The following is an 18,712-nucleotide window of genomic DNA, read 5'->3' on the forward strand; positions in this document are numbered from 1 at the left end:
CAATAGCAGGGGCACGAGAACCGATTTACAATTTGAACCGCATAATTTGATTGCAAGCAGTCTTAGAAATTATTACCAATAAAACTGCTAATGCTATAGACCTTTTAACTCAACAATGTCAACAGATGCGCACTGCAGTCCTTCAACACCGCATGGTTTTGGATTACATACTAGCTGAAGAGGGAGGAATATGTGGGAAATTAAATGTCTCTAATTGTTGTTTGGAAATAGATGATGTAGGTGAAGTAGTTCTTCAACTGACCACAGATATTAGGAAACTAGCCCATGTCCCCGTTCAAACATGGGACGGCTGGAACGGTGATTTATGGTCTTGGTTACCCGGAGCACCATGGGTAAAACAGCTTCTGTTTTATCTGTTATGTGCATTTGTCACTTTGATGTTTTTGCCATGTATTATTCCTTGTTTTATTCAATTAATCCAACGTGTTGTATCTAACATGCAATTTGTATCTACTGCCTCGCCTGATGGTGTAAAACAGATTTGTGTCGTTTGTCAATCAAAGCGTGCAACTGTATCAATTATTTAGACACGTGTTTACTCAGATTAGTAATTTTGTGGCAATTGCTTTGTTAGCTCTCGCTATATTTTCTCTTGTGGTATGTATGTGTTTATATATTGGTTAAATATGTTAGGTTAAAGTATTGTTAATCATTGTTATATAGTGTTGTTGTTCATTCACCTTTGTTTGGATCTGGGATAGAAGTTTCTAGGTCCAGACGACGCATGCACCCTAGGATAAGGGGGCACGGAAAGTGGTTTTCCTGCCACGCATGCGGATCCCAACACCAGCAGACCAGGGCAGCCGACCGTGTGGACTGTTAGGGCTGTGACCACTTTGTGGTACATTGCCAAAAAATGACGGAGTACGAGTATGTGTTCACGTTGATTCCAATTTATTATATAGCCTTTGCTTTGATAACGGTTATCTTAATAGTTATTCTAATACTTCTTTTTTGTCCTTGTAAATGTTCACCATGTAAACTGCCATCGTGTTTTTCTACTGATTCTTCGTAACCTTAAAATCAATTTATAGTATGTTTTGATATCGTAGAGTTAGTTAAATTTATAATGCTTAGTTGATGTTAAGTAGATGTTGTTAGATAATAGATGTTGTTGTTTAACTTAGAAATGTTATAATTAGGATAATTGGTATGATATTGTTGTTTGTTCATGTTGTCGTAGAAATATTGTATTAACATAGAATAAGCCTTGGAAAGCCAAATCATCTTATTTTAACCTTTGGTTTTTCTTTTGCCGCATTATGTTAATTCATTTTGATAGAAAGTTGTTAACTTGATTATATCGTTGTAGTATGCGCTTTTTTCCCTCTTTCTCTTTCTATACCCTTATCTTTCACGCCACCACGAGGACAGCAATGTCGAGCCACGGGGTGGTATAAGAGACTGTAAGAGACTGTGTTGGACTATGTTTGTCTCAACATTGCTGACCATTTGCTAGCCTCAGCATCCTGTTGCTGTGGGGGAGTACGTGCTGAAGGCCCTGAAGAAACCACCATATCCGCCTGAAGCTAGCGGTCTCTGTGGAAATGGTTGGACTCTTCGGAAAAACTGCGTACTCCTCCCTCGAAAAAGGAACTGCAAGGGACTGGAAAAAGGAACTGAAAGGAACTGCAAGGGATTGATAATCAGCGCTTGAAACTGGGACTTTGTCGTCGTCTGTCTGCTGGAACCTGGAACTTGGACCCCCATCACCTGCACCGAGACCGTGCCAACGGGACGTTGCTGGCTTCGTGGTGGTGGTAACTAGTCTTGCTGCATCTCTTCCGTTCTCTTGCTTAGGCCTGCCTCTTTTTCCTTTCTTCTTCCCTCTGTCCTGTCACTATTATCAGTTGTTATAGGAAATAAAACTTGTAAGGTTGTACGGCATCTGACCTTGTTTGTGTCTTAATCTCGCTCTTGGGATCGTTTAAGAACCCTCCCCGATATTGGATCGGGACAGGTATCACCTTGCTGTAGAGCTTTTTCTCGACAGCGTTGCATCAAGCTATGTGTATTTTTTCCCAAATCATTAAGTGAATGGTCACATTTAGCATCAAAGTCTGTTAGAGGCGGAGCTGAAGGCACTATAGCTTTTTCTCCGCACCGCTGTAAAGCAGGAGCCACAGGATTAGACAGAGGCATAGAGTTAGAGGGATTAGCAGGAGAAGGAGATACAGGCAGTGCAGCAAAGCCAGGTTCCATTTTAAGTTCTGCAAACCCTGGAGAGGGAGTACCAGGCGGTTGGGGTGGGTGGGGGACAGCAGCACGGCGGTGGCCGTGGCGGCCGTGGCGGCCGTGGCGGGTGCGGAGGGCAGCGGCGGCGAATCGGGTGCGGAGGCTGCGGGAGGCAGCGGCGGGGCGGCGGGGACCTGTATGTGGTGGTGAGGGTCAGCAACCCCACGGAGCCCATGCTGCCTACCCGCTGCCTGCCTGCCTGCTGGCGGGATGTGTGCGTTAACAGTGTTGGTGCAGGTGGTGGTGGTGGTAATAGGGGATATAAATCCAGCTCTTTTTCAGGGTCCACCTTGCCTGATTCAAAAGAATTATTATCGGAATCAGAATCCTGCTCATTAGCAGCCTGTTCACAAACTGTCTCCTCAAAAGCAGTATCAGGCTGTATTGGTATGATTTTCACTGCCGGCTGTAAATGCACCAGCACAGTATAAATAAATTTCCATGTCACAATTAAATTTTCTGATACACCAAAGGCCAAAGTTTTTCATGTTTGTAAATGTTCCCCAACTCTTTCCCAAACCTTGCTATCAAAAGTTCCCTCTGTGGGAAACCAGTTACAATTATCCTTTACCCATATTAAAAGCAAAGCAATTTGTCCCTCTGTTATTTTATACCCAGAGGCCCGTAAAATCTGCTGCAAAGCGTTTAAGTAGAGCTTATGCTCCTGGGAAGCCGATTGCCCCATGCTACCGTAATCTCGCAACTCACCCGTTCCACAGAGGTTGCTGTTACCTATTTTCTCGGAGTCGTGGCCACTTCTTCAGAACTCTCCCCGTTAGATTGTGTGGTCTCCGCAGTGGGGGGGAAATCACCTCTTTTCTTCTTCTCTTGATCACATCATTTTCTTCTCTTAATCGCGCCGGCTTCTTCTCTCCATCTCGTCGTCGTCTTCTCTTGATCACGTTGGGCTCACCATCTGCCACAACTGAATTAAGCGCTCAAGCTCTCTGTACAAGATTCCGTTTATTTCACTAAAGGATCAAACTTATATATGTTTCAACAAAGATCTAGAAAGAACCAACAGCATACAGCCAATACTACTAACACAGCTGGGATGTTTGCCAGTCCTCAGAACAGTTAAAGATAAAAACATTCCATAGACATACTCGTGACTGTCTTCAGCCACATCTTCCCAGGCCTACACAAGGCCATCCTCCAACCTGACCTTGTAAAACTAGTTCTTCAAGGGCTTGGCAAACACGCAGCACAACAAATTCTAACGTTCACTCTTGAAAACAAATGCCAGGTGTTCCGAGCTGCTCCCACACACGCCGGAGCAGGTGGATGTGTCCAAAGGAGGCTGTGACCCTGTGGGAAGCCTGAGCTGGAGCAGGCTCCTGGCAGGACCTGTGGAGAGAGAGGAGCCCATGCTGGAGCAGGTTTTCTGGCAGGACTTGTTACCCCAAAGGGGACCCATGCTGGAGCAGTCTGTTCCTGAAGGACTGCAGTCTGTGGAAGGGACCCACGCTGGAGCAGTTTGTGAAAACTGTAGCCCGTGGGAAGGACTCACGCTGGAAAAGTCCATGGAGGACTGTCTCCTGTGGGAGGGACCCCACGCTGGAGCAGGGGAAGAGTGTGAGGAGTCCTCCCCCTGAGGAGGAAGGAGCGGCAGAGACAACATGCGATGAACTGACTGCAACCCCCATTCCCCATCCCCCTGTGCCGCTGGAGGGGAGGAGGTAGAGAAAATTGGGAGTGAAGCTGTGCCTGGGAAAAAGGGAGGGGTGGGGGGAAGGTGTTTTAAGAATTGGTTTTATTTCTCATTACCCTACTCTGATTTGATTGGTAATAAATTAAATTAATTTTTCCCCATGTCAAGTCTGTTTTCCCCATGACAGTAATTGGTTGAGTAATCTCTCCCTGTCCTTATCTCGACCCATGAGCTTTTTATTATATTTTCTCTCCCCTGTCTAGCTGAGGAGGGGAGTGATAGAGTGGCTTTGGTGGGCACCTGGCATCCAGCCAGGGTCAACCCACCACAGGCAGTGTGGATGTAGGCAGAGGCAGTGCACAGCCTGCCTGCTTGCATGCTCAGGCCATGCCTCCCCTGGGCCTCCAGCAGCTCCTCCAGGGAGGTATCGCAGTTCCACTGTGTCCTGGTTTCAGCTGGGATACAGTTAACTGTCTTCCTAGTAGCTGGTACAGTGCTATGTTTTGAGTTCAGTATGCGAAGAATGTTGATAACACTGATGTTTTCAGTTGTTGCTCAGTAGTGTTTAGACTAAAGTCAAGGATTTTTCAGCTTCTCATGCCCAGCCAGCGAGAAAAGCTGGAGGGCACAAGAAGTTGGCACAGGACACAGCCAGGGCACCTGACCCAAACTGGCCAACGGGGTATTCCATACCATGTGACGTCCCATCTAGTATAGGAATGGGGAAGTGGGGGCGGGGAATCGCCGCTCGGGGACTGGCTGGGTGTCAGTCGGCGGGTGGTGAGCAATTGCACTGCACATCATTTGTACATTCCAATCCTTTCATTACTACTGTTGTCATTTTATTAGTGTTATCATTATCATTATTAGTTTCTTCTTTTCTGTTCTATTAAACCGTTCTTATCTCAACCCACGGGTTTTGCTTCTTTTCCCGATTTTCTCCCCCATCCCACTGGGTGGGGGGGAGTGAGTGAGCGGCTGCGTGGTGCTTAGTTGCTGGCTGGGGTTAAACCACGACACACTGCCTTGTTACAGATTCAGAGAGGAACCTGCTGTCCAGTGCTGTCATTTTTAACAGGGGTTGAACAACAAGATCAGGGACACGCTTTTGCACCAGCCTCGCCAGGTAAACAAAAATACATTTACATGCAGGATTGGCAGGGGCAGCAGGAGCTTGCTGGCTTGCACTGTGAACAAGGCAGCTTCCTTCTTTACAGCTATTTGCTAGATCTGTAAAAGTTCGAAGAACCAGCTTTTTGGAGAAAGCACAAAAATGACTTGTACTCTGTCCCTCCTGGGTGTGTTGTCTTCTCCATGCCCATAAGAAGCTATAATCACACCTCTCAGAATCAGTAACTGTTGTGACCACGTCATTTAATTCAGGAGCTTCTGGTAACTGGAAGGACATAGCTCTGGTTGAACACCTGAGTGTACCCACCTGACTCAGCTCAACACTAGAGGCTGAAGGTGGATCCTCACTCATATTCAGTCACTCAGAAGATAGATCCAATTCAATCAAAGACACCTGAAAACTGTATGTTCAAGGCTGGGAAGCCCTATTTCACTAGGAATCAAGATACTTTCCATGCATTTCCAGAATGTGCTTCCATCTGTATTTGAATGATAGTCACAACCGCAGGCCCTGAATCAGAGGCCATTGAGTATACATCACCAAGTGTCCTTGTTAGGACATATGTTCTTTATGGCTCGAAATCCATTCTATGTCCACAGTCCCTCTCTAGTCCCAGATGTCTTTCTCCTTTCCTAGCCTGGAAAAGAGAAGCCCTCCTCTGAGGTTTCTCAGGCCATGGAAACTACCATTGCTCCTTCTGCTGTGTCCTCAGCCACCTGGACACAGGCTCTACCTTAGGGTACCTCAAAGGAAACTCAATTTCCTGAGCCTCAGAAGAGCTGGGGAATATGTTTGGGGTTTTTTTGGTGGAAGTAGCAGTGGTGTAGAGAGCGAGTGTTTGCCTTGGTGTTGAGAGACATGCCTTATTTTCTGGTGTTGAAGGCATTGCCTCTACTTGCCTCCACTTTCCCATAGGGAAAAGAAGGTAAGTCCCCTGCTAGTTCTGGGTGGTATTCTGCACAATGCAGACCAGAGCTTCCCGAGAAGGGCTGCTCATAGTACAGTTTTAGAAGAAATTACCTGTGTAGAAGTAGTTAGAGGAGCAGTTGGTAACTAAATTTAGATGTGCAAGAAAAGACTTAAATCCAAGACACCAACAGTAGCTAATTTCAAAATGCTTTCAGTTATGTGTTCAAAGATATCTCCACAGGATCTCCTCTGAGTTTTACTGTATGGCTGAGAAGATTTTCTTCTATTGCTGCTAATTAAAATGATAATCAACAGAAACTTGTGTACAGTCCTGCAATTAAGCAGCTTATATGTGTCTCATCTAGAAATTTCCTGGGGCATGTTTTAGTTTAGATAGCTCTCTAGTAGTGAGGTGACACTTCTTCCCACAAAATCCCCTCACATATCTCTCCTTTAATAAACCTCTTAGATCCTCTTCACCTTTCTGTTGCTTGCCTTCATCACTTGAAATCCTCTTTATATGCCCTCTTTAAGGAGGACTGTTTCCTGAAGCCACTAAAAGGCTTTTCTTGTCAGACACTGGCTTAGAAAGGAGCAGTGTTCTTCACCCCAACAAGGTTTAGCATTTCAGCTCCAGCTGTGGTGAGTGCTTGTGCTGTTTTTTAACCGGGCTAGAGTTAATTTTCTTCATAATAGCTTGTATGGGGCTATGTTTTGGACTTGTGCTGAAAACAGTGTTGATAATGCCAAGATGTTTTTGTTACTGCTGAGCAGTGCTTACACAGAGTCAAGGCCTTTTCTGCTTCTCACACCACCTCACCAGTGAGTAGGCTGGGGATGCACAAGAAGTTGGGAGGAGACACAGCTGGGACAGTGTTACAGAGGCCCACACAATCAAATCCATCAGGTGTTAAAACTCAGATTTATTCTTCAGCAAAAGTTAGTTAGAAGTCCGGTAACATCTAATAAAACCACAGGCTCAATGATATAAGGGGAATTAGTACTACACAGCCGACTTAAGAATCCTTAAGATTTAAAATGATGACTCAAAATGTGCATATCACTCACCTAAAAGATGAGGGCTCTCAACCTCGAGGAGTTACCTAGGGCGGCATCCCGACCCAAGGGGGAGTCCCCGACTGCAGACCTGCTGCTCCGAGGAGGACTGATTCCAAAATGTCCTCTGGCGGGACCCCGTTTATACCTTTGTCGAATCTGATCTGTGCTCATTTTAATCCCTATTGGCCAAAAGGTCACTTCAGTGTACCTGGCACATCTCAATTGATCAGTTCAGTTTTCAACCTGCGGCCTCTAGGGTTTGGGTTTTTTTCTCTCCTCCCTGCCTGGAGAAGTTTCGTTTCCTGGGGGGCGGGGGGGGGATGGGAGGGTACTGCCACAAAGGCCCCATTCAAAATAGTTCTTCTTTCAGGTTACTCGATAGAGAGGGCTCACAAGCTGACTATAACCTCGAATATGCATTCTCCAGAACCCCACAAGGCCTAGGAAAGCTTGTGTTTCCTTCTTGTTAGCTGGCGGAGACATAGTTGCTATCTTGTTAACCACATCCATAGGCACATGACAGCGTCCATCCTGCCATTTTATTCCCAAGAACTGAATCTCCTGTGCGGGTCCCTTGACCTTGCTTTTCTTTATGGCGAAACCAGCTTTCAGAAGCATCTGAATTACTCTTTTTCCCTTCTCAAACACTTTTTCTGCCTTGTTGCCCCACACGATGATGTCATCTATGTATTGTAAATGTTCAGGGGCATCGCCCTGTTCCAGTGCAGTTTGGATTAGTCCGTGACAAATGGTAGGGCTGTGCTTCCACCCCTGGGGCAGTTGATTCCAGGTGTACTGGACACCTCTCCACGTGAAAGCAAACTGTGGCCTTGTGACAGTCTGACAAATTCAATGTCTCAAACATTCATTAAAGAACTTTGATGGAGAAAACGGCCTCTAAAAATGCTGGAGTTTTGTGAACAGGATAATGTGGCCGGAGGAGAGGGCCCCCCGGAGGGTGGGACCGCGCTTCTCCAAAGCCGCAATTCCTTATCTTAAGTGACCAGGAGAAGGAGCACAGCATATGCGCCTGGAGGAGGAGGCCCCACGGAGGATGGGACTGTGCTTCTATCTTAAGCGGTCATGCCAGCAGAAAAAGAGAGGCAACTCTGCGATGAACCCCCCCCCGAAAGCTCTCCGACCGATTCCAGAGAACCCCGGGAATGGGACTGCGCATGTCGAGACCATCGACTAACACACTATAAAAGAAGGGAGAACGAGTCCTCAGTGCGCGCCCTCCGGAACTGGATCTCTGCGCTGGCTGGACCAACGCTGGACCCAGGACTGGTGAAACCCTTTCCTTCTCTCTTTCTTTCTTTCTTTCTTTCTCTCTTTCCCTTCTCTCTTTTCCACAGTCCCTACACCTCATCCTTTTAAACATAAACCATTGACCAAGTCTGAGACTAGGAGTGGATCTAGCCGCCCCTGGGCTCCTCTTTGAGAAGGAGTCCAGAAAGCAAGGGGGTCTGCTCTGAACCTCGTGACTCAACGGGAGGGCTCTCCTTCTGACACATTTCATGTTTCTTCTTCCATTTCCTTTTCTACACCTCCCCTCTTTTCTCAAACAGCGGCTTAATGACATGTTGCAAGGTTCATATTAATAAGTTCATGTATACTTGGGCAAGGTTAGCTAGGTTGAATAAATGTTGATTGTTGTTTGAACTCCCCTGGTGTCGTTTCACCTTAATTCTGACAAAGGAAATCCACGAACCTGAGTCGCTCCAACTTTGGGACGCGACAGGCCTGCACTCTGCTGCCAAAGGAATGGAGAAAAACATATTGGCAATATCAATTGTAGCCTACCACGTGGCTGCCTTTGATGCCAGTTCATCTTGGAGCTCTAACATGTCTGGTACAGCAGCACTCAGTGGCGGTGTCACTTCGTTCAGGCCATGATAATCTACTGTTAACCTCCACCCTCCATCAGACTTTTGCACTGGCCATATAGGACTATTAAAAGGTGAATGAGTCTTGCTGATGACTCCTTGGCTCTCCAGTTGATGAATCAGTTCATGGATGGGAGCCAGGGAGTCTTGGTTTGTGCGATATTGCCGCCGGTGCACCATCCTGGTAGCGATTGGCACCTGCTGTTCTTCAACTCGCAGCAATCCCACAATGAAGGGATCTTCCGAGAGGCCAGGCAGGGTAGATAGCTGTTTGATCTTCTCTGTGTTTACAGTGGCTACACCAAAAGCCCATCGGTACCCCTTTGGGTCTCTGAAGCACCCTTTCTTGAGATAGTCCATGCCAAGGATACAAGGGGCCTCTGGGCCAGTCACAATGGGGTGCTTTTCCCACTTGTCCCGTTAAGCTCACCTCAGCCTCCAATACAGACAATTCTTGGCATCCCCCTGTCACTCCAGAGATCCAAATGGGTTCTGTGCCTCTATACTCTGATGGTACCAGCGTACACTGTGCACCAGTGTCTACCAAAGCCTTATACTTCCGTGGGTCTGATGTGCCAGGCCATCGAATCCACACAGTCCAGTATATTCGGTCATCCCTTTCCTTCTCCCGGCCGAAGGCAGGGACCCTCTATTGCTATTCCTTGTCACAGTATTCACTGTCTGACCCTTGCAGTGCCAGACCAGAAGTCCCCTCACCAGAATCAAGGGAGGTGGTTTCAGTTCTTCTGTGCCTGGAGGATCGCTGATTGCTTTCTTGGGCCTTTACAGCAACGACACTGACAGCCTTCTTCTTGGGTGACCCCTTCTTAACAGCTGTCTTCCCTCTCAGTTCACGTACACGGGCTTCCAGCTTAAAGGTGGGTTCACCATCCCACTTCCTCATGTCCTCCCCTTGGTCACGCAGGAAGAACCAGAGTGCACCACACAGCATACGCCTCGGGCTCCCTTTCCCTCTGACCGGGGCAGGAGAGGACTGATTTCTTGGAGTGTCCCTAACAGCCAAGGCACTGTCCTGTAGGGATGAGGAGATTCAAAGATTTTCTTCAAAGTTTTGGAGCCAAGACGACACTTTCTCCACAGTTGGTGTTTCCATATCTGGGCAATACATTGCTGCCAAGCTGTTAGAATATGATGCTGGGGCACCTTGAATCACCTTCCTCCACATGGCCTGTGTGCACAGGACATCCTCTGGATCTTTGGAGACCTCCTCATCATCTAGATCACTGTAGATGACTTCCAGCACTGCTAACTCTCTCAGGTACTGGATGCCTTCATCTGCAGTAGTCCGCTTTTCTGAGGAGTTCACAAGAGCTTCCTTGAATGGATATCTTGCCCTCACACTTGAGAGGAGCCAGCTCGAGAGACTGCACATTGCTGCCTCTTTTCCAATTCCTCTCTCAATTCCCTGGTTTCTAGCGAGGGATCCCAGCTGTTGGGCTTCCTTGCCTTCCAGTTGCTGACTGTCGGCCCCATTATCCCAGCATCGGAGCAGCCAGGCAGCAATCCGCTCACCTGGCTGGCAGCTGTAGTCTTTCCGCATGTCTCGAAGTTCTGAGGAGGTCAAGGACCGGGTAGTTTCTGCTTCCTCCAATTTCTTTGCCGAAGGACTGGCTTCTAGATCAAACCTTTCCTCTTCTTCTTCCCTTACTAATCAATGATATGGACCCATTGATCTCCTTGTCCACTGTTTCTTTTTCACTACTGGGGCAATCACTGTAGTTGTTGTTTGGGTCCCTATCTTGAGCATGGTGTCCTCAGATGCAGTCTGGGTCCCTGCCTCAACCATAGTCCTCTGAGAGTGTTGAACTATGGCTCGATAGGCATAGGCCAGGCCCCAGTACAGTGCGAGAAGCTGCTGGTTTTCATTGGGGTAGGCAAGGCACCCTTCTATCAGGTGGCGCGTCAGTTTGCCAGGGTTGCTTGCCTGTTTGGGTGTAAAGTCCCAGGTTATGGGAGGTGATAACCATCCTAGGAATCTGCCCAAATCCTTCCATACACTCTGCCACCCAGGGACCGGTCGCTTGAGGGCACATTTCAGTATCGCCTCACCCGAAACTTGTCTTCTCTTACACCAGGACGAGACCAGATTCCACAATACCCATAATATACCACCAGTATGAATTATTAGTATTGAACAGCTCACATAAGGGTGAACAAGGACCTCGGGAGCCTGCATAATAAAACCATTCACATCAATGCCTGGTAGGGAGAGGGAGATGTGTTCCCTCATCTCCTCCACAAGATAGCTCCCCCAGCACAGTAAAGCCATCAGTGCCAGGACAAAGCACATAGCCATTATTTGCATTACCATGTTCCCTAGCTCAGTAAAACAGCAATAAGCAAGCAGCCAACAAGCTCCGTGACCTGCACAGGAGCTTGCCACTTAATAACTAGCTATAGCATGCTTAATGCAAAACTGCCGTTGTCGAGCCCCACGTTGGGCACCAAAAAGGACTGTGGTAGGTTGACCCTGGCTGGATGCCAGGTGCCCACCAAAGCTGCTCTATCACTCCCCCTCCTCAGCTGGACAGGGGAGAAAAAATATAATAAAAGGCCCGTGGGTCAGGATAAGGACAGTTTATTAAAGTGAAAGCGAAGGGCGTGCGCACGAAAGCAAAGGAAAACAAATGATGTTATTCTCTACTTCCCATCAGCAGGTGATACCTGGCCACTTCCCGGGAAGCAGGGCTTCAGTTCTCATAGTGGTTGCTCCAGAAGACAAAAATGCCCCCCCTTCCATCCCCCTTTACTTAGCTTTTATAGCTGAGTTGACATCATATGGTATGGAATATCTGTTTGGTTAGTTTGGGTCAGCTGTCCTGGCTATGTCCCCTCCCAAGATCTTGCCCAGCTCCAGCCTGCCATTGAGGGGGGCAAAAATGTTGGAGAGACAGCCTTGATGCTGTGCCAGCACTGCTCAGCAGTAGCCAAAACACTGGTGTGTTATCAACACCTTTCTAGCTACCGATGCAGAGCACAGCACTATGAGGGCTGCTATGGGGAGAATTAACTCCATCTCAGCCAGACCCAATACAACAGTCCAATCACAAGAGAAGCAGAATTGCTCAAGGACATTTCAAACTGGAGTGCTGGTGAATCTGATCTGATAAGGTAATTCCTATATCACTCTATCCTCAAATTCCACTAACATTAATTCAGGTCTTTATTATGATACTCAGGTACTGATCCTAAATACCAGAACAAGAAAACAACATGACAAAATAAGACTGCCACGATACATGGAATGATGAAAGATGTACTCATTCTTGCTAACCACTGAATTGATTGCTGAATTTCAATGAAAATATCTAAGGGCTTCAGACAAGAAGAAAAGGGGGCACAGGAGGACCGTAACAGATGTAAGGATAACTACCTCTGAAGATACGTGTATTACCCTGTTAACAGTTTTTCCCTTAAGACAGAGGTTTTTCTTTGCAATATTAAGACCCCAACATGCATAATTCTTTCTTAAACACACTCTTTCTCTTTTCAGTCAAGAAGTCTCAATTTACAGTTTGTTTCAATAACTTGCCAAGTCCCAAACTACTTGCACAGGTTAGCATTCTAAACCTGGACTGCTTCCTTGGGTTATACACAATGGTATAGTTAGCTACAGTACACATACAGCTGCATTATGGTACAGTTTGAATTTTTTTTTTTAATCCAATAGATCAAGCATGCCCCCCCTATTACCTATCCAGAATGGCAAGTGTCTCTTCCTTTTGCCTAGCTAGATATTCAGTCACTACAGCTTATCTTGAACAAAATTCAAGGAAGTAAAAACAACTGAACAGCACTTTAGCAATGAGCAAGCCACAAATAGTAAAGATTTTACCTGCCAGGTCACTCACCTGCTCTCCATGTAAAATAGATTAAAAAAACCCTTTCCAATGTAAAATTGATTTTGGCACAATTGAAAACTATGGAATAATGGTATGAAGCTGTGTCAGGGGAAGTTCAGATTGGACATTAGGAAAAGGTTCTTCACTGAGAGGGTGGTCGGTCACTGGAACAGGCTCCTCAGGGAAGTGGTCACAGCACCAAGCCTGTCAAGAATTCAAGATGCATCTGGATGACGCTCTTAGTCATATGGTTTAGTTTTAGGTAGCCCTGTGAGGAGCAGAGAGTTGAACTTGATGATCCTTATGGGTCCCTTCCAACTTGAGATATTCTATGACTCTATGACAATGCTAATTATCACAAAGCATATATAAATATTAAGTCCATCCAACTAATTATTCTGTAAGAAAAAAATCAAGTAAATGACAGAATAATCTATTTTGAAGAGGTAAAGTTTAATTGAGTGCTAGGATGCTCAAACCATTGCATGTGCAGTTATTCATAGAAAAAGTACCAAAAAAAAATATTTTACAGAGTGTTTTTTTGATCCTGAGTCTTCCCAGGAAACAGAGAAGTGTCTGCAATTTTTTCTCCTCCCAATTTCTCACTGTTAACCTGTGGATTTCTCTCCTTAAAAAAATAATTTGATATAAATTTTAAATGGTAACATCTATTTGCTCTGATGCAGTAAAATTAAGTTTAGAAATCAGTTTTGTATGCAGAGACATAATATTAAAACTGTAAATTTTTATTATCTAACAAAGTCTGCAAAAACCTTTGTATTCAGTTTTTTACTCCCCATAATAAACATGTATTTTTTTATTCAGAGTCTTCAAGCTATGTTTGAAAGAAAGAAAAATATTTTAAAGATGATTTTATATTTTTCAATAGAAACTATTTCCATTTGCCACTGCTAACATGAAATTATAATCATGATGTTCCATACTTAAGAGAAAGTATGGAATATATACATGCTTATCTACAAGTTCCAAGACTTCTGTTTGATAAACACCGAATACAGTATTTAAGATTTCCATTATTTTCACATATACAGCAAATATTCAAGTCCATCTTATTTCCTTTATAAAAGCATCTTGATCCAATCTTAAAGATATTATGCTTAAAAAAAAATTCAAATATATAGAACATTTGTTTCTGTACATACATGTGCAAGATCTCCTGACAAAAAATAATACAAATATGGAATCCTACAGCTTCACCATTTACACCCCCTTTGGCAAATACAACTTTGTATCATATGATATAAGTATCATCTTTGTAGTATTTCATGGATTCCAGTTGCCAAGTCATTGCAAGGACAGCCTGAAATCCTGTACTGAGGCCAGACATGTTGAAAATAAGATTCCTTCTCCACTTGGACAGTTCGGTTGTTTACGCCAGCATCTTTCAGAATCCCTGTAACCTGAATATAACAGTATGGTTACCATTAGTATTACACTTTATATGCATCTAACAATAACTTACAGTATTCTAGCTCTGAAATATTGTAGATTAAAAAATATCATCTGTCCTAGTTTCAGCTGGGATACAGTTAACTGTCTTCCTAGTAGCTGGTACGGTGCTATGTTTTGAGTTCAGTATGTGAAGAATGTTGATAACACTGATGTTTTCAGTTGTTGCTAAGTAGTGTTTAGACTAACGTCAAGGATTTTTCAGCTTCTCATGCCCAGCCAGCAGAAAAGCTGGAGGGCACAAGAAGTTGGGAGGGGACACAGCCAGGGCACCTGACCCAAACTGGCCAACAGGGTATTCCATACCATGTGACATCCCATCTAGTATAGGAACGGAGAAGGGGGGGAGGGGAATCGCCGCTCGGGGGACTAGCTGGGTGTCGGTCAGCGGGTGGTGAGCAATTGCACTGTGCATCATTTGTACATTCCAATCCTTTCATTATTTCTGTTGTCATTTTATTAGTGTTATCATTATCATTATTAGTTTCTTCTTTTCTGTTCTATTAAACCGTTCTTATCTCAACCCATGGGTTTTGCTTCTTTTTCCCGATTTTCTCCCCCATCCCACTGGGTGCGGGGGAGTGAGTGAGCGGCTGCGTGGTGCTTAGTTGCTGGCTGGGGTTAAACCACGACAGTCCATTTTGGCACCCGACGTGGGGCTGTTTCCACCCCTGGGGCAATCGATTCCAAGTATACTGGACATCCCTCCAAGTAAAGGCAAATTGTGGACGACACTCTGCTGCCAGAGGGATTGAGAAAAATGCATTAGTCATGTCAATTGTAGCATACCACTTGGCTGCCTTTGACTCTAGTTCATATTGAAGTTCTAGCATATCTGGAACGGCAGCACTCAGCGGTGGCGTAACTTCATTCAGGCCACGATAGTCTACTGTTAGTCTCCACTCCCCATTAGACTTTTGCACTGGTCATATGGGACTATTAAAGGGTGAGCGAGTTTTGCTGATCGCTCCTTGGCTCTTCAGTTGGCGAATCAACTTGTGGATGGGAATCAGAGAGTCTCGGTTGGTGCGATATTGCCGCCGGTGCACCGTCGTGGTAGCAATTGGCACTTGTTGTTCTTCAACCCTCAGCAACCCCACAATCGAAGGGTCTTGAGAGAGACCAGGCAGGGTAGACAGCTGTTCCGTGCCCTCCGTCTCCAAGGCACCTATACCAAAAGCCCATCGATACCCCTTTGGGTCCTTAAAATACCCTCTCCTGAGATAGTCTATGCCAAGGATGCACAGAGCCTCTGGACCAGTCACAATGGGGTGTTTCTGCCATTCATTCCCAGTTAGGCTTACTTCAGCCTCCAATACAGTTACCTCTTGGGATCCCCCTGTCACACCAGAAATACAAATGGGTTCTGCCCCTTTATAACTTGATGGCATTAGAGTGCACTGTGCGCCGGTGTCTACTAGAGCCTTATACTCCTGTGGGTCTAACGTGCCAGGCCATCGAATCCACACAGTCCAATAGACCCGGTTATCCCTTTCCTCCACCTGGCTGGAGGCAGGGCCCCTCTCATTCTGGTCAGAGTATCCAGTACCCACTTCTCGTAAAATTGGCTCAGAAGTCCCTTCAAGAGGATCAGAAATAAGATCAGCCCTTCTACTCTGTTTGGAAACTGGAGTGGCATTTTTCCTGGTACAATCCCCTTTTGTGGTGGTTTTTCCTCGAAGCTCACGTACCCGTGCATTTAGGACCGAGGTAGGTTTTCCATCCCATTTCCTCATGTCCTCTCCATGATCACATAGGTAAAAACCACAGGGCACCTCGCGGTGTGTACCTTCTATATTCTCTCTGTTGGGCAGAGGAGCGCTCACTCCTAATAGCTGAGACATTGGTCCTTACAGGTGGGCAATAGGACATCTCCTCTTTGAATTGCTGGAAATCCTCGGACAGCTTCTCCACAGCCGAAATGCAGGCTTGTAGGGAGGAGGAGAGATTTTCTTCGTATTAACGGATTTGGCGAGCCACTTCATCCACTGTCGGTGCCTCTTCGTCTTTCCAGGTCATTATTGCCAGTGAGTTGGCATAGGACGATGGTGCGCTCCGTACAAACTTCCGCCACATGGGTTGTGTGCATTGGACTTCGTCTGGATCTTTGGGTAATTGTGGGTTGTCTGGGTCATGATGAATCGTCTCTAGCACAGCTAATTCCCTCCGATATTGGATACCTTTTTCCATGGTGGTCCACTTGCTTGACTGACATATAACATCTTCCTTAAAGGGGTACCTTTCCTTCACACTTGACAGGAGTCGCCTCCAGAGGCTGAGGGCTTGTGTCCCTTTTCCAATTGCCTTGTCAATGCCACCTTCCCTGGCAAGCGATCCCAGCTGCTTGGCTTCCCTACCTTCTCATTCCAAGCTATTAGCCCCATTGTCCCAGCATCGGAGGAGCCAGGTGATAATATGCTCACCTATACGGCGGCCAAAATCTTTTCGCATATCCCGCAGCTCACTCAAGGATAGGGACTGGGTTATTACCTCTGGTTCTGCCTCTTCCTCCTGTTCCCGTGATGACCCTGGTTCACCTTCATCCTTCGCTAAGCGAACTGATTTTTTTGTATATTTCTTTTTCTGTACGGGGGCAACTGATACTGGTGCAGGTTGGTCTGCTGGTTCAGTTGCAGTATCGCTCGCTGGGTTTTGGATAACCGCAGCGTCTGTCACCAAGGTTTGGGTAGCTGCTGTGCTCGTTGCTGGGGCTGGAGGGACCTCAGTGCCTGTTGCCAAGGTTTGGGTAGCTGCTGTGCTCATTACCGGGGCTGGAGGGGTCGCAGTGCCTGTCACCAAGGTCTGGGTGGCCGCAATGCTCGTTGCCGGGGCTGGAGGGGCCGCAGCGCCCATTGCCGGGGTTTGGGTGACCGCAGTGCTCATCGTTTTGTTGTTAGGTCCAGAGACCTTCTCTTCCCCTTGAGGGTACTGAGTGGTGTCGAACAGGGCTCAATAGGCATGGGCCAGGCCCCAGCACGTTGCAGTGATTTGTATCTCTCTGGAGCTGCCAGGTTAACAGCATACCTTTTCCAAATATTTTACTAGTTCTTCTGGATTCTGCACTTGTTCAGGGGTGAATTTCCAAAACATTGGAGGTGCCCACTTTTCTAGGTACTTGCCCATACTACCCCACACACCCTGCCACTCATAATTATCCAGCCTCGGGGCAGATCTCTGGGTGATCTTCTTAAATATTTGTTTAACCTTAAACGAGAGCTGAACCACATTCAGAAGCACGCTAATTCCTAGCAGTAGGGCTAGGACCGTGCTGGTCTCAACATCCCAAGAGTATTCAAATTTTTCAAAATTCTCAAACACCATTGTAACTGGACTGAGGGAGAAAGGACAGGGGAAGAAAGGTATCCCACCCATAGACTGGTTTTCCAAGGAGGAAAGGTAAATGGTATAATTATTAATAGTTTCCCACACATGGCTCCTGGAATATAAAGGTGACAATGCTGAGTGCAAGTATCGGATTAATCCTACAGCTGATGACTTTATCATACCATAAACCAGTGTTATACAATACATCAAAGCAAAAACCTTAATCCACCTCCCACGGATGATAAACAGCAGAAGAGGGACTACATACAGCAAGCGAGGTGATACATAACAGAACTTTAAAAACCAGAGCAACAACTCTAAGAACACATAAATCAACATAATGACCAGCGACTATTAGACCAATATAATGAATGCTTATAACAAATTTGTTTTAACGAGCTCTGGTCAGGTTTGTCATTATCTCAACCCTTCGGGCCCCACGTTGGGCGCCAAAATGGACTGTCATGGTTTAACCCCAGCCAGCAACTAAACACCACGCAGCCACTCACTCACTCCCCCGCACCCAGTGGGATGGGGGAGAAAATCGGGAAAAGAAGCAAAACCCGTGGGTTGAGATAAGAACGGTTTAATAGAACAGAAAAGAAGAAACTAATAATGATAATGATAACACTAATAAAATGACAACAGCAATAATGAAAGGATTGGAATGTACAAATGATGCGCAGTGCAATTGCTCACCACCTGCCGACCGACACCCAGCTAGTCCCCCGAGCGGCGATTCCCCGCCCCCACTTCCCTGTTCCTATACTAGATGGGACGTCACATGGTATGGAATACCCTGTTGGCCACTTTGGGTCAGCTGCCCTGGCTGTGTCCTGTGCCAACTTCTTGTGCCCCTCCAGCTTTTTCGCTGGCTGGGCATGAGAAGCTGAAAAATCCTTGACTTAGTCTAAACACTACTTAGCAACAACTGAAAACATCAGTGTTATCAACATTCTTCACATACTGAACTCAAAACATAGCACTATCCCAGCTACTAGGAAGACAGTTAACTCTATCCCAGCTGAAACTAAGTCATCATCATAAAGAATTCAGTTTTCTGGAAAGTGAATGCTATCTTCAGAGGGTATGGCTTTGCAACTTCTGCATAACTGGTAATTCTCAGTGCCTTGCATAAGGAAATAAATATCTTCTTAAGGAA

General features: G+C 46.0%; 1 pseudogene; it reads left to right on the forward strand.

The window, feature by feature from the left end:
- The first annotated feature begins 877 nt into the window (after positions 1-877).
- Positions 878-18,712, forward strand: part of LOC128136061 (G2/mitotic-specific cyclin-B1-like) — a 34,886-nt pseudogene continuing 17,051 nt past the window's right edge.

The sequence above is a fragment of the Harpia harpyja genome, chromosome W (assembly GCF_026419915.1).
Source record: "Harpia harpyja isolate bHarHar1 chromosome W, bHarHar1 primary haplotype, whole genome shotgun sequence".
In the NCBI taxonomy this organism is placed as follows: domain Eukaryota; kingdom Metazoa; phylum Chordata; class Aves; order Accipitriformes; family Accipitridae; genus Harpia; species Harpia harpyja.